Here is a 16,713-nt window from a genome sequence, read left to right on the forward strand (position 1 = left end):
AGTTTCTTGGACTCGATCATTATTCTATGCTAAATCCACATATTGTTAGTGTTTTAGAATGTCCTCACATTCTCATTTCTTTGTTGAAGGTGACTGCAAATAACTGGAGGCATATGGTGTATAAATTACAACCTCTTGCCACACTGGCAAAACTCCGCAAATTTGACATTCTCAAAGTTTGGCCAGTCTGAATTCAAACTTCCTGAACACTTCTCGTGAAACGTCCCACTGAAACTATAGGGAAATTTCTGGAACCCCTTGCAGATCTTCTCGAAATTTGTGCAGTCTGCACACACGCAGCTGAAACTTTGCGAAGTTTGTCATGTGACCAGTCCACTTCCTGTCTGTGGTACCTCTAGGGCTGTCGGACGGAGCGAACTTTCTTCTTCGTTGCCCATGAGCACCAGCGACCCAAACTGCAAGAATTTATCGAGAAAAGAAACTTTGAGAAGCTTGGCCACCGTGGTGAATGGATGAGCAAACTTCTCAAAGTGTTCTTGAGGTTAAACTTGTCAAAGTCTTGCCAGTGTGACCTCCGGTACAGACACTGTGTGCGGGGGAATTAGTCTCCATGGTGATATTACTCATGGCAGCGCGTAGTTGGGGAGGAGGATCAACAATGGTAGTTGCAGGGAATGACAGTTAAAAGTGAAAATCCACTCTATATTCAATAAAAGCAATGCCAAATCAATCAATCAGAACAGAGCAATTTTGATTTGATCAGCCAAAAAGTCGATATCATATAGTTATGGAAATTTCAAATTTTACATTGACATTGTTTGTTTGTTTGTTTTGGTTTTTTTTACAAAACAGACATTTTTTTTTCATGTAAACATGAGTGCTAAAAACTGTTTCTTATCATTGTAGAATGATGATTCTAGGACAGGCCTCCCTTACTGACCTTTTGCCAGGAAGTTTGAATAAAGACAGTAAAAAAATCCAGGGTTAAATGGCCTGCCAAAATAACACTGTTTGAACAAAGAACTAAATAAACATTCAAACATTTTTATACCATTTTGTCATGACATCTGCCTGCAGCAGTTGCCATATGGTGACTGGTAATAGCAATGGTAATGATAATAATGTTGTATTTAAAAAAGCGGACTGAAGCATTTATCGTAATTACACTGTAGGACCTATTTGCATTGAGAAACATAGTGATATTAAAGGGGAAGGCTAGTAACTGATCAGTGGGAATCAGTGGAAATGCTGGGAGATGATTGTTCCAATCCTTATGGGATTCATTCAAGAGTTCATTGTATATCTATTGTTGTGTGAAAATGATTTGCTTCAGAACGGTCTCATATTCAAGTAATGTGCAGATTAATGCTCCGTCACTGACCAGGGACGCTAACCTGGAAGCATTAAACTGCACATTACTTGAATATGAGACCATTCTGAAGCAAATCATTTTCACACAACAATAGATATACAATGAACTCTTGAATGAATCCCATAAGGATTGGAACAATCATCTCTCAGCATTTCCACTGATTCCCACTGACCAGTTACTAGCCTTCCCCTTTAACCTGTTGAAGACTAGCTCGAGTAAACTGGGGCAGGTGTCTATGGCAAATGTGTGATATAGCAAAATGAGCTAGTCTTCAACAGGTTTAAAAATTGCAGTGTTTGGCCTTTCCATTCACTCTGCAACAACAAAAAAATCATGATTTTTTGGCACTTGAAGAAAAAATCAGAAGTTTTATCCCATTGTTCCCATGTTTCCTGTGTGCAACTACAGCTATGACATAGCATTGCTGGCTAGCTGCATATTTTGCATATCATACACGTATATGACAGTGGGGATTTTGCTCAATATGGAAATTATGAGTTGTTTGTGGTGAGGGTTCACACTGCTAACTGTGGCAGTAAGCTTCACATGCAGATTTGAAGCATTGCGCTCTGCTATTCTTCCATGTGGGTGTGGAATTTGCTGTTTGCACTGCAAATCATGACGATTTTATAAACCTTGCCCAGACTTCAGCATATATGGGTTAATTCTTACAAATTTCGCATAAAGTTTGCCAGTCGCGATATGCAGCTCAACCTCCTCATTGCAAAATTACACTCCATTGCACAGTTTTTCTGGCAATGTTTTGGACTGCCTTTGGGGTGATCGTCCAGAAGGTCTTGATTATTTTACCATCACAATTTTTCAATGTCAGCCTGAATAGCCTTCCACTACATCTTTTAACCATAGCAAGAGGACGAAACTAATGCGATATAAATATTACAAAATCGTATTGTGTCAGTCAAAAGAAGGGAACAAAGGACTGTTTGTTGAAACAAGAATGTCTTGTTGAAGTGGTCCAAAACCGATCATACATCTTTTGGTTCTTAACAGAGTGTGAGAGTAATTGGTTTTATATTTATCTATGTGTAACCATAGACACCTGTACATTCATTCAATAGTGGCCCAGGTGCTTCCTAAACTAACACTTCTTGATTGTACATGGTACGGACCATGATGAGTAACCATGAAAGCATTCAAACCATTAGGACACAATACGTCATTAGCCGTAAATGCCCGTTCACGTACTACAGCATTGTACTCTAACAGGTTCAACGTTTCAGTCTCTACTTGACCTATGTACGTTGTTGTTGCTGTTTTTTCAATTCTCTTCTGGTTTTCTGCATACTATCTTTACCTTAATACATGCATTGATGTATGCTTTGTTGTATTTACATGCTATTTTTATGACAATTATTATTACTAGTATTTTCTTAACTATTACTGTCACTCTACCCAACAAATCATTGTTGCAAAATTGTTGCAATGCTAGAATCATATGATGCAATTAACAAATAATTTTTTTTTGCTTACTTATAAATTCCAATTTTGAAAAAAAAATGTATACATATTAAAGACTTATATGTAGAATTTCTGTTCAGTACAAGCTTTGCTATGTTATCAAATGAGTTAGATACGGCGGTAAGTTTCAAGTTCTGTATTGTAGCTGATACCAGTTGTCTTGAGCTTGTCTGTGCGCCTGACACAGAAAGATTTGAACACCGTTGATCGTTTGATACAGATTTATGTCAGAGGGTGAGCAGTTGTTCAGCATTTGCAAAGTCGTGATGGATGAATTCAATCATCCTTTTCTTTTCAATGGCAAAATAAAAAGAGAGAAAGTAAAACTTGTGCCTTGTTTCCAAGAAGGGATTAAGTGTAGACTGGGTGATTTAATTGAGGGTTGAGTATTTTAGCTGCCATGACTCATGCGTAGAATTTTTCACTTGCACGTCCTCCACAAGCAAACTGGTTTCTAACCCCCACTCATAAGACACTCATTTTCAAGGGACACATCAGCTCCATGCCATACAATACAATACAATACAATACAATACAATGCAATATTTGTTGTTGACTATGTCTGTGTCGGTGACGTTGGCTACGGTACATCATGTATGAGGAAGTTAAAGTTATGGTCACACAGGAAAATAGAGCAAGAGATAGATAGATAGATAGATAGATAGATAGAGAAAGAGAGGGAGAGATTGAGAGAAAGAATGTGTGAGTTCCCTGTGTGTACATGTTTTGTAATTGATACAGGATGTGATATGGAAATTCTAGCTGCGGAAATATACTGTGGATGTTAGAGTAAGTGTTTGTACATACTGAATGTTAGTGTTTCGGAATGGTTTTCTTCTCTGTGCAGATATATTGTTATTCCCCAAACGAACTTGAGAATTACTCTTTGTAGAATTACAATTCTCGCATGTTTATGATAAAAGATATAAATGTTTGTTCTGTCTGTTTGAAAATTCTGTTCCTGAGGGTTCTTGAGGGTTTGACTAATTCTTGAGATCACATGTATATATTTAATTCAACTCTCTAAATGTAATTGCCTGGTACATTTTTCACATTGACGAAGTAGTTTTTAAATTGAAATTGCTTCCCCTTTCTTTTGAATTCCAAGTTCTTTTGAATTATAAATGACATGCTCTTTGAACGGATGTCAGAGCAAACTAGGCACATTTTTTTTTTTCACTGTTGAAGAAGCATGGACATTCATGTGTATGATATTGCTCTCTCTACACCGTGTTCCAATTTTCATGATAAAGAAGGCAATGCTGGGGCGACAAGACCTTGTATCTACAAAATGTCAAATGTTCAGGAGAGCAAAAAAACATGGCAGCCAAAGCACTACATCAAATGGGAGAGACTTTCCTTTGACATGCCGTAGTGGCTTTATTTTGGGGGTAAGACAGCTCGGATTTGGACAGGACATCACTTAAAGGCACATGGTCCCGGTGGTTTAGTCGAATGCGTACGCGGGCGCACGGCACAAGTTTCCTATAGAGAACTACGCTATCGACTCCTCTTTAGTGCTTGCGCTGTGACCCATTTCCCCGAGTCCGAAGAAGTTTGATCCACTGTAGACAGTGGTCCGATCACAGTTCAACTCATGATTTGGCTTAGGGGGATGACAGCTTTAGCAAACTTCTTTTTTGATGTCATATGCATGCACCTTGGCATTACTGCAGACTGCGTGATGCGCAGAGAAGACAACGAAGGCAACGTTACCTAGCAACATCTACGCGCTTTATACTTGATGACAGCTCAACTTCGGCAATCTTCGTATCAATGCTAACGGTGATCGGCACCATCATTTAACAGCGCCCTCTACACTACCGGGACTATACGCCTTTAACAGATTATCTGACCATTAATCCAAGAAAGGCATTTTCACCAAAATTTCAGATACGAGGTCTTGTCACCCCAGCGACGAAGGTCATTTGTCATGTGACAGTCCCTATACAAATCCAATTTCCACCTGAGTTGTGTTTTGAGGTTTTTAAGCCAGTTGTCATTTGTGTAGGGTTGGTAATTACTGAAATACAATTTTGTATGTCATTAGTTTTCACTACCGTTTTATTTGCATTGACAACTTAAAATGGTTTATATGGGGATTATGTTAAAAACACACCTCCGTACAGGTTTGAATTATTTTCCACAATTGGCTGTTTGATGTGCTATACAAAGTGTCAGAATAAGGTTGCTCTTCTGGAAGCTGGGGAAGGGGGAGGGGGTTGCCAAAAAAAAAAAAATGATGTTTCATACAGATGGTAGCTGTTAGTAACAGATTATGTGTTCAATTCCTGCTGGAAATTACAACAACAACTACAACATGTACAAATTATCAGTGTTGAAATATTTTATTCAAATCATTCTATTTGAATGCTCTTGAAGTCTTTTGATCAATAATTTGTGATTATTAGGAGCCAGAATTAGCAGTTCTATGACAATAATGTAAGTGCTACTGGCTGCATGAAGAGTTTCCTGTGGCACAGAGCTGTCATTCTTGCATCAGTTATTCCTGCTAGTTGTTTGTTTGACTTCCCTAGAAAACACCCATGGAGTTTTTAGGAATGAGATGTCCCATCTCTAATTCTTTGTAGGTGATTTCATGATGTTATAACATATAATCTCCTTCAATGCCTGCGTGGCTGTTCTTGGGTCTTGTACCGAATAAGTTAATTTTAATATTTGGTTTTAGAATACCATGTTAAATCCTCTGTCTTCTGGTACACGGATGAGAGGCAGTTTCAAGTTCACAAGAGAGGGAACAGAGGAGAAGACTTATTTCTTCCATCACATATACACACCTTAATCATTCAAACACTTTTTAATCTATTAGTGGCCTCATCTAAGGTCCTGTTTACCTTTGGCAGCAGTGATTTAACAAATGTTCAAGATATCACTTTTGATGCATACGTGTAGTTCATCAGTTGTATCGCAAAACATCCTACCATATAATTTTTTTGCACTAAAGTCTAATATATAAGGAGATATCACCATTAACGGTTTATTCTGGAAACATTTTTATCATAACTATTGTTCACATTTTGTATATTTAACAATACTGAACATTGATTATACGGGTTTAAATGTGTATATTGGTTGTTTCTATCCCTAACTCACATTTTAGAACTATTTTAAAGCACTTATGCTGGGTTTTTGTTTCATTGTTATCTGCAAATGGTAAATTATCCCTTTATGATAGATTTGCAGCAATGACATAACCTGGGTTTGTTATGAAGTTACTCGCTATGGGCAGATGACCAAACTCGTGCTTTGATCATTATGTAACTATCGTGCAGTTACTGTGTCTCGCAGGTAAAAAAAAAAAAGAAGAAAAAAAATCCCTTCTCACGTGTGACTCAGCAGTCAATTAATAGCCGTGACTAGTGCTACCGTACACTATCATACAGAGGTTGACCCATTTTCACCAGCGGGCATGGTTAAGGTCTCAACAGGAAAAAAATACTTAGACAGTCCTTTACTCCCACTCTCACCCCCCCCCCCCAAAAAAAAAAATGATTATTATCTGTGTGAGGAAAAGACTGCTGGGGTGCCCAATATTCAGACATGTCTTTTTATCACGTTTGCTGAGATGATTCAAGAAAAGTCGGGACCAAATTTTGTCCTCTTTGTGGAAAGGTTGCTGAAAATCCGGCTGCCATGTTAATGTTGACTTCCTTTCTGGTCTACTCAACTGGCAATAATGGCCATCTGACACTAACTGGCCTTAATTCACACCATGGTTGTGACACTTGCAGATTATCTTCCTTTTTTATTTTATTTGCCAGCTGTTTCTGGACTTCTGTCCAGCAGACAACATCTAGGGTGTCATTGACAGCAAGTTGTGCAAGACGTATGCAATGATGGCATCCGAGAACGGCTCATGCGTCTCCTCACTGCAAGAATATATGTCAATATACATGTATGCGGAAGGTACTTTCGACTTGCATAGCTAGCATGGTGCCTCAAAATTACGGGATGAGGGCATTGTAATCCGTGAGGCCAGATCTTCCGCTTTGAGCTGTTCGCGTCGTCGAATCACAATTCCGTCACAGTGTCCTTGCTGCGAACAGATGGAGCGTATTGTTGTCTGTTTTATATGTGAACGTCTGTCGAGGATGTCATGTCCTTATGTGCCATCGCTGATTAACCCATACACACACTTACCAGCTGGTATATGTACGATTCCCTGGTTCGTACTCGCCAGCGCTAGTTAGCGGGTCACATTTTGTCTGTGAGCCACACGACTGTGTACAGTACCCATCATCTGTTCTTATGACGTTACCTAAAGTTTGTTTCCTCAGGGCGGACGTCCACTTGGGCGCGGACAAGCCCCGGAAGGGTTGCGGAAGCAAATTTTGTTATTTCGGCATCCTGTCCGCGACAGACGCGGAATAACTTTGTGAATCGGCTTGTCCTGGGACATTCCTAGGACTGTCCGCGGACTGTCCGCGGACTGACTGCGGACAAACCTAGGAATCACTCCGGAAGAGCGCGAAATACCTCGAAATATGCTAATCGTATCCGGGCAGCGCGGAAACATCTAGGATTACACCAGGAATGAACGCGGACAATCAGGATGCCTTCCGGACAACACAAGTTAGGCATGCGGACAAACTGCGGACAATACCAGGAAAATGGAAAGGTATAAATTTGGCGCTGACTTTGACTTTTCCTCATTTGACTGCTAGCCGTCATTGATGCTCCTTGTTGTGCTTCCGCAGTAGCGGCTGACATTATATTGATATGATTGGTTAATATTATTTGATATAATAGAATGTGACCACCAAAAGTCGAAGAATAGGATTGTCTGCATGTCGGCTGACGACTCATTTTTTTTAGGTGATCCGAGTATCCTTCGGATCACCTTCTGTATCTGTACGGATTCTTTCTTCTTCTTTCTTTCTTTATTTCTCCGCAAAAGTTGTGCAGAGGTTAGCTCAGAAAGTCCGCTGCCTATCAATTTCAAAATTATACCATGTATGCATCATGTCCCAAAGACGACAAATCTAATGTATCATTGTGATCAGTGGACCGTGACGTCACTATGACGTCATTATATGAAAACACATTCTCAATCATATCTCATTAATGGAATGAAATTTTTCAATGAAATTTACGTCACATATATTTCAAATTATGCGCATTCTACTCATGTTCTCAAAATTCATATTTTCTCTTAAAACGTGCGCGTACGCGCGCGTTGAAATATTTGTATGCTCCAATCGAGCTCAAAATTTTTTTGCACACGTTTCAGACCATTTGGAGCATTTTTTGAAAAATTGAAAAAATCGGACGGACGCGTACGCGCGCGCGCATATACGCACGCACAGCTCATGTGCAATTGAAATTTCCAGTTTTTTCACTTTGATCGGATGTCTGAAATGTTAAGGAATATTTATACCAAGTTTCAAATCAATCCGACTCAATATGACGTCATACGGGCCCGTCAAAGTTGAAATTCCGCGCGCGCGTCAATGGCGATATACAGTGCAACTATGCCAAAAAACTGCCAATTTTAAATCCGATTTTACTCGTCAGGATGGACGGTGACCCCCCATTTTCTGTACATATTTTGAAAGCTGATGAGTTGTACATGTCATTTCATGGGGTGGCAATGCTGACAAAATGATTAAAAGATATCAAATTTCTTAATAAAGTAAAAAAAGTAAATTTTCAAAATGACGTCATCAAATTTCAAGTTCATTCGAGCATATCTCACTAGTCCTTAGTCAATTTTCACCCAGATTTCAGTATGATGTAGCTTATTTAATGTTCTTTCAAACATAGAATTACAATATTTTGATTGGATAACGGTATCACCTCGTAAAAATGGATTAAAAGTAATCTTGTCAAATTTGACCAGTTTACGTGTTATCTCTATGGGAGTGCAGTTTTTCTGGAAATGAAAATTGACATGACTATCTTTATCGAGCACTAGCTCACTTAAGCTTCGGTAAATTTCTCCCAGATTTTAATATGTTGTAGCTGAGACTTTACGCTACCGTAAGTGTGCCCTTCGTTTTTTCATACGATGTCAAAATCACGTCAAAAAATTGGGTTGAAATTCAGGCTTATCTTCGATGTATTGAGATATTTCTTTCTTTCTGCAACTTTCTTTGCAATAACTCAAGAAAAACGGCCTCTATCACTTCTATATTTTGCACATGTTTAGTTCATGTCACGTGAATTATTTCATAAAATAACAGCTACTTGATCGGACACCATCTTGGGTATGTAAATTAGGGTCAAAGGTCATAGGTGTTTCACCCTGTATCTTAGTGAATACATGTCTTATCTTTCCCATATTTTGCACACGCAAAGACCATGTTACAAGGATCATTTCACAAAATAATCACTTTTTACTCAGATGCCATCTTGTCTGTGCAAATTGAGGTCAAAGGTCATATGTACTTCTTTTTGTATCTTCGTTATGACGTGTTATCTCTATGGGAGGGAATTTTCTTTAATGTGAAAATTGACATGATTGTCTTTATCGAGCACTAGCTCACTTACCCTTCGGTGAATTTCTCCCAGATTTTAATATATTGTAGCTGAGACTTTGCGCTATCGTTTCATTTCCTTCGTTTTTTCATACGATGTCGGAATTACGATAAAAAATTGGTTGAAATTAAAGCTTATCTTCTATGTATTGAGATATTTCTTTCTTTCTGCAACTTTCTTTGCAATAACTCAAGAAAAACATGCCCTATCACCCCCATATTTTGCACATGTTTAGTTCATGTCTCGTACATTATTTCATAAAATAACAACTACTAGATCGGACAACATCTTGGGTATGTAAATTAGGGTCAAAGGTCATAAATGTTTCATCTTGTATCTTAGTGAATACCTGTCCTATCTTTCCCATATTTTCCACACGTATAGACGATGTCGCGAGAATCATTTCACAAAATAACCACTATTTCATCAGATGCAATCTTGGGAGTGCAAAGGTGGGTCAAAGGTCATATGTATTCATTGCTGTATCTTCGTTATTCAGTGTATACAGAATTTGGTACCAAAGATGGCAGATATGACTCCCTTTTCTAAATGAGAATGCAAACATCACACGGCCAATGTCTCTAAACACAGATGAAACTTGTATGGTCATGCCTATTGCGATCAGGACTCGAATCATTGATAAAAAAAAATCGGATCACCTTAATTTGTCAGTGATGACAAATTACAATCTCTAGTTTTTTTTTGGATTTGTCTCATCTGGGAGAACAATTTTTTCTCTGCCTACAGTCACATGGATGATATTCGCAAACTTTTTGAACCATATATATATATATATATATATATATATATCATATACATAAAAATGTAAATGTATATACATATATATATGTATATATCATCATTTTGATAAGGTAGTCCACGTTTGGGCAAGGTAAAAAGATAAGTACCGAAACTGCAACAAAGTTCATTCTGTATTCACCAACGGTTTATTTCTTCACAAGAAATAAACCGTTGGTGAATACAGCATGAACTTTGTTGCAGTTTTGTTACTTATGTGTATATATATATATATATATTCTTTATTCCCTTTTTTTAGAACTGTGCTTTATCCATCGTGAAGTATATACATGTTTTGTCTGATACTTCTGTAGAGCATGCCAAAATGATCCTAATTATTAAATTTGTTTTTCTTTCTCTGATTTTTACCCTTGTGCATCTCCAACCCTCTCTTATTTTGATCACTTTTGAACATTTTCAAGTCCGAGATTTTTTTTTTCATGCTTAGAGCTTACTAGCCTATTGTCAATGAAGTGTAAAAATGGGGAAACATTTTTAACCTACTTTAATTTACTTTTTTTTTTTGGGGGGGGGGGTTCAGCTGGGCTGTCAAATTGGACAATCGAGTTTATTTGCAACCAAAACAAAAAGAGAAGAAAAAATTATTAGGTAATAACAACTACGAAAATCATTCAGGTAAAGAATATTTCTGAAATGATTTGTGATGCTTAATGTGTACTTTTAACACTCAGCAAAAAAACAAAACAAAAGAAAGACAGAAATTTAACACTGATTTATTGCTATTTCTCTCATTTCACTTGAATTTTGAAGTGACAGAAAATTCTTCATTTTCCTCCATCATCTTTAGCTTTCATTGTTATATTACATTGTAATGAGACCACAAGTATATCTTTGCAATTGAATTCATGCTTTTTAGTGTGATGAATTTGTCTTTTGTTCTAATATGTTGTATCATTATAGAAAGCATTTACGTATGAATAACAACTTGTTCATGCGTTCATGTTTATATAATACATTAACATTTAGCCAAAAATTCTATGCTTTTTTTTCTGAGTGTACTTCCACCTACTTTTGTGATTTTTCAGCTGGGCTGTCACATGGGACAACATAGTTTGTTTGCAAATAAAATACGAAAACAACATAAAGGAAAATGTATTATAGTAAGTAATAGGAACCAGGAAAGTCACTCAGATGAAAAATAATTTCTGAAAAGATCAAATCAAAACAAACTTACTAGGAAGTTAGGGGGCTGATTTTACTTCTTTCTGGTTGCTTTTGGCACAGTCTCTACTACCTTCTTCTTTGCCTTCTGGGACCGGAAATTCCTTAGATTTACCTGTTCTTCATCACTAGACGAAAGGTGTGCCTGTGATGGAGATATTTGCATGGGGGCCTCGCCTCCCTTCTTGCTAATTTTGCGTTTCATTGGCATGACGCTCGCGGAAAGTGTCGACATTTTCGTGTCTGGATCACAAAATTTCCGCATAGGTTCCGGACACTTGCATATATAGATCCGCATCGGCTCCGCGCTGTCCTAAAACATTCCTGGTGTCTTCCGCTTTCATTCGGGAAGCTTCCCCACACCGCGGGATTCTTTCCGGAGCGTGTGCGGAAGGAGCGGAAGGGTTCCGGACAAGCGGGACATCCTCAGGACATCGTCAGGACAAGTCGCCGAAGGTGTCAGGAAGTTCATTTCCGCGTCCAAATTTTGGTCTCGATCAAAATTTGGACGCGGAAATTTTTCTCTCTCCCGAAGGTGCGGAAACGCCCGGACATGTTTAGGACAGTGAGCGGACACGTTCAGGAACGTGCGGACAGGTTCCCGAAGGAGTGCGGAATACCAAATTTGCATTCCGGGGCTTGTCCGCGTCTTGTCCGCGCCCTAGTGGACGCCTGGTCTCAGGGACGGGTACAGCAACTTTTGCAATATTTTCTGAATATGATGCTGTATTATTTACAAATATTTCAAAATATTTCCATCGCAATATTTCCGCCAAGCAATTTTGCCTGTGATCCTCTCCGCTTTTTTGAATCATGGTACAACAATAAAAGTTCAAGGCAAGTCCATTCACCATTCCTTGTCAACGAATGCTGACACACACATACATCATTTCGCACACAAGTACACACCACACATTAAACACTCACTCAACACACACATTGCTCATACCACACACACCACATCTATACAAACCACACACACCACTCATGCATCACACATACACACACACGCACACATGCAACATGTCAGGGCTGCCAACACTGGAAACTAGTTGAGAGTGAGACTCCCATAGGCCAATGCTATAATTTAGGAGTCAAAATGAGTGAAATCAATAGAAATGCATGCAAATGAAATAAAGTTTTAGAGTGAGAAAGGACCAAAATGTGTGAGTCTCACGCTCAATGCGTGAGAGTTGGTAGCCTTGACATGTACACCACACACCGCACACTACATGTCACGCAAACCACACATGTACAAATACATTGATATGGGATGACAAATGGCAGAGACAATAATATTCACTGGTATCTTTCTCTGCATTTTTTTCTCCGACTGTGTAATTGTGTTTCTCACACGTTTGGTGAGTGAATATACCCTCTTTAAAGCTAGAACATTGTTGTCAGAATTAAGGGCTTTCAAAATTCATCTTCTGCCATTTGGAATTTGCTTGCAAAGGTTCTACCAAGAAATTTTACATGGCTAACACAATTTGCCAGGATGATGAGTTGTGTTGGAGTATTCATTTTTTAGATCAAAAGTGCAAAATAAGTTTGATCGTAGTTCACAATTTTTATTCCAGAATAGCCCTCCCCATTCAGCATTGTTGGACTGTAGAATATTGCGTGATATAGATATTGCCCTTGCAATCACATTTTCTTACAGGCTGCATGCAATTCACGATTTGTCAATTATCAACAATCGATTATAGAAATTATGTAGCAATCACAATCGGGTAATCTCTGAGATTGCGGACTTCTAGCGAACCTTTTCAGCTAATATTTCACATTTTTGTGATTACCCAACTGAAATTGTGTTATTACAGTGTTATTTCACACATTTCTTATGCAGACGTGTACATTTAAGAGCAATAATTGACAGTTCTGCAGGCATAAGAGAACTATGATTTTGCTTTAATAATTTCACAGCTGGAAATACAATTTACTCTTTTTAAACCCATTAATTGATACCCAGAAACCACATATCTGTGATTTGATGTTTATCATTTATTGTAAGTTTAATTTTTGCTACCATTTCATTTTTCTTATGAGTCCTATTTTTGGTCTTATTCTATTGTTTATGTTGGTTACAAAATTTTATCAAAAATATTGCTAAGAATTTTTAATTTGACAACATATTTTTGAAGAATAACATTAATGTGTCTGTCTAAATTGTCAAATTTTAACGTTTTTATTATGATTTTGTGCATATTTGGTAAATAAAGGCAGTTCTACTTAATTTTCTTCAGTGTGGGACAGCAGTCAGTAAAATTCATTGTTGCCAATTTGATGAGGGCAAAGTAATGATTTCTGCAGCACAATAGCCCCAGGACTTGCGAGGTTGAATGACAATATTTTGTATACATGTTTTAATAATGAGATTCAGCCGAAATGCTATAATTTGAATTCATTCTCCAGGTTGATGATCACTATGAAAATGTTCACAGTATACTAACGTCCCCCGCAGTCCTCTACCTAGAAAGCAACCACACAATGTGGTTGGGAAATGGGTCATGACATGACAGGCTTCAGCCTTCCTGTTAGCCTCTGTGTATCTTTGTTGGGACCTTCCCATGACATTTAAAGGAGGCTTTCCCTATATGGAGAGAGAAGGTGTGATTTAATCCAGTCAAGGCCAAAACTTATAAGAATATCAAGCAAAACACAGACAATTATTGAGATGGGCAGAGCTGTTGCCAATGATTCCACGGACACTGTTTACATGTGGACTGATGAGAAGCACTGTGTATTTTCTTTGATATTTACTTTTAACATCTCAAACATTACTTGTAATATTTTTGTCAAGAGCATACTTTTCCATAAAAGGTAATCTACAATATTCTTTTAATGCAACTGCTAGGCCATTTTTTTTTTTTATTAAGACAGTCGTTTTGAAAGCACATAGCAGGTAATCTTTTTTGTAGATTGATTGGTACACAAATTGTAAAAAGTTTTGATCTGTCAAATTTCACTGGGATATCCCCACAACTGTATCTTTTCCATTCGTACCTTCACAATTTAGATATATATATCTATCTTCCTTAGGATTAATCTTTTCGATAAATGTACTTGTTTTGTATCACTTGTTGTAGAACTCTATAGTTGTAGGTGAATTGCTGGTGGTTTAGGGTAATGAACATCCTGTTCGGGATGTGGAGAGGAAAATTTGCCCCGAAGTCATCCTGTTTCAAAGAAAAAAAGATTGATAAAAAGCATGGAACTTGGTTGGGACTCCCCCTCTGTCAGCAGCTTCCTTTGGTGTATGATGTATTATGTATGAGGAAATCAGTGCTCTGTTGGTATAGAGCTAAAGTTATCATTGTGTTAAGCTGTTTAATAGGTAATCAAAACTGTAGTCAATGGAAAGTGGTCAGGTGTGGAGTGACTTGGCCTTGTGATGACTGTTTATTACTGTCACAATGGAAAAAGACTGTCATTGCTTTTTTTCCCCCATGAGCCCACAAACATTCTCAGTAAGACAAATTTCATAATGGTTGCAAAAACATCTAATCGGCAAATGTTTATGTATCTGTATAATACACAGCAGAACTATGACAATGAAAAACAATTGATGAAACTGCATTTAAAGTTTGCAGATAGGCCTAAGTTCTGGCTGCTTCTAGGCTTGATGTAATGGTAATTTGTTAATTTGGACTATGTTTCATTAAGAAAGGATTACACACTGCACAAAGTGAAGGAAAAGTTACTTATTACATATGATAAATGCATGTTTGAATATCAATCATGGGGGAAAAATTTGTAAATGCTTTTTTCATGCTTTCAACATTAACCATCTTTACCATCAGTCCATTAATTAGTTCTCAGGTACCATAAACCTTTTGATATGATTATCATTTTTTCTCTCTCTTTCCTCTAATTTCCACATTATTTGCAAGTGAACTAATTATTTGCAAGTGAACTAATTCAAGAGCTCTCATCAATTCATTTGTGCTCAGTAGTTCTATTTTTATTAAACCATTATCATTTACTTGTTCTGTGTGCAGTGGGTTTACATTCTGTGAGCTTTAGCAACTTATTTTTTAAATTTGTGAGTCAGGGTTTATGTTGTAAGGAGTGTGATGAAATTTTGGGTCATACCATTGATATTACATATCTTAGATATTTTGGCCTTCGGATTTGACATTTGATACTTTATGGTACCTTGCTAGCTTTCTCATAGATCTGTATCATTCTGTGGCAGCCATTTTTATTCAAGAGCAACTTTAAAAAAAAATATCAAAGTACAGTCATGGAAAGTTTGATTTTTGAAAGTACCTTGTCTAGATTATTGAATAGTGGGAGCATGCTTTGGACTTGTTCAAGATGGGCTAATATTTTGTAGGAAAAATGATTCTCAACCAAGGTAACACTAGGTAAGGCATAGTTTGCGATATGATCTTTCTTCCTTGTTTTCACACAAAGACAAAGGGGGAAGAACTGTCAAGGAAAATTTGAGTGTGAAAGATTACAGAATTACATTTCAAAGTTTGATACCTCTGGTAACTTAACAGATATAGTTCCAATATGAGGTGATCTCCAAATATTTTGCCACGGGTATCTATATCAAAGGCTGAGTGATATTCATGAGATGATGGATAGAAACAGCCTTCTTTGGGCTAAAGCGACAGATATCTCAGATGTTTTTCCCCAGACCCCCTGATGTTGGCAAGATTCACCCCCACCCCTTGTATTCAAGGCCAGTCGATGGCGCAGACCAAGCCATTACAGAAGGGGGAAGCTGAAGAGGAAAGGCCTTTATTAGACTCAACCCTTGCCATCCACGTCATAGTTCCTAGACACCTTCCTCCCGGGCTAACCCATAATCTTAGCAACTCTCCCCCCATCATTCCAGCTCCTCTCTTCTTGTTCAAGAATTGGCGCCCACGCATGCTCCTGTGGATCTGGCTGATTTTGTAACACGCTCGTCTCTTTAAGTGTGTAAAATCGTGTGTCTGTGTGTGTGTGTGTATGTGTGTTTGTGTGTTGGGGTAAGTTTGTGAATCGCACACGCACAAGGGGAGGGGGGGGGGGGTAGACAACAAAGTGTGACTCGTACGTTAACAGATCTCCCCCAGTGCTACACACCCTGACTTGTCCTATTCATATCTCTTCCAAGCACAACGTCCCCCTGCGCTAGAACTGAAGGGATATTTTCGGCTGAGACGGCAAAAGGAACAGCAATGTACCATAACGGCTTTTGCATGTACAGGGCAATTACTATCGCCAGGATGTTGCACGTTGTGCCGTAAATGTAGCCACATAACCCAATTGCCGACCGTGGCAAACTCCCATGTAATTTACTGTCTGTCCGAGGCGTGCAGACTTTGCCTTTTAAGGCCGATCGCTGAAAGGTTGTCCCCGCTCTCACCCGTACGTGCAGTGACCGGGTACGTCTCCATGCTTACTGTGGATGAGACATGACAATT

General features: G+C 38.2%; 1 protein-coding gene across 1 annotated transcript in view; it reads left to right on the forward strand.

The window, feature by feature from the left end:
* Nucleotides 1–16,713, forward strand: part of LOC139717816 (uncharacterized) — a 161,181-nt gene that overhangs the window by 50,436 nt on the left and 94,032 nt on the right. The gene's annotated exons all lie outside the window — the stretch shown is intronic.

Source organism: Diadema antillarum, unplaced genomic scaffold, assembly GCF_040938485.1.
Source record: "Diadema antillarum isolate AM-2024a unplaced genomic scaffold, OU_Dant_1.0 scf00000083, whole genome shotgun sequence".
NCBI lineage: Eukaryota > Metazoa > Echinodermata > Echinoidea > Diadematoida > Diadematidae > Diadema > Diadema antillarum.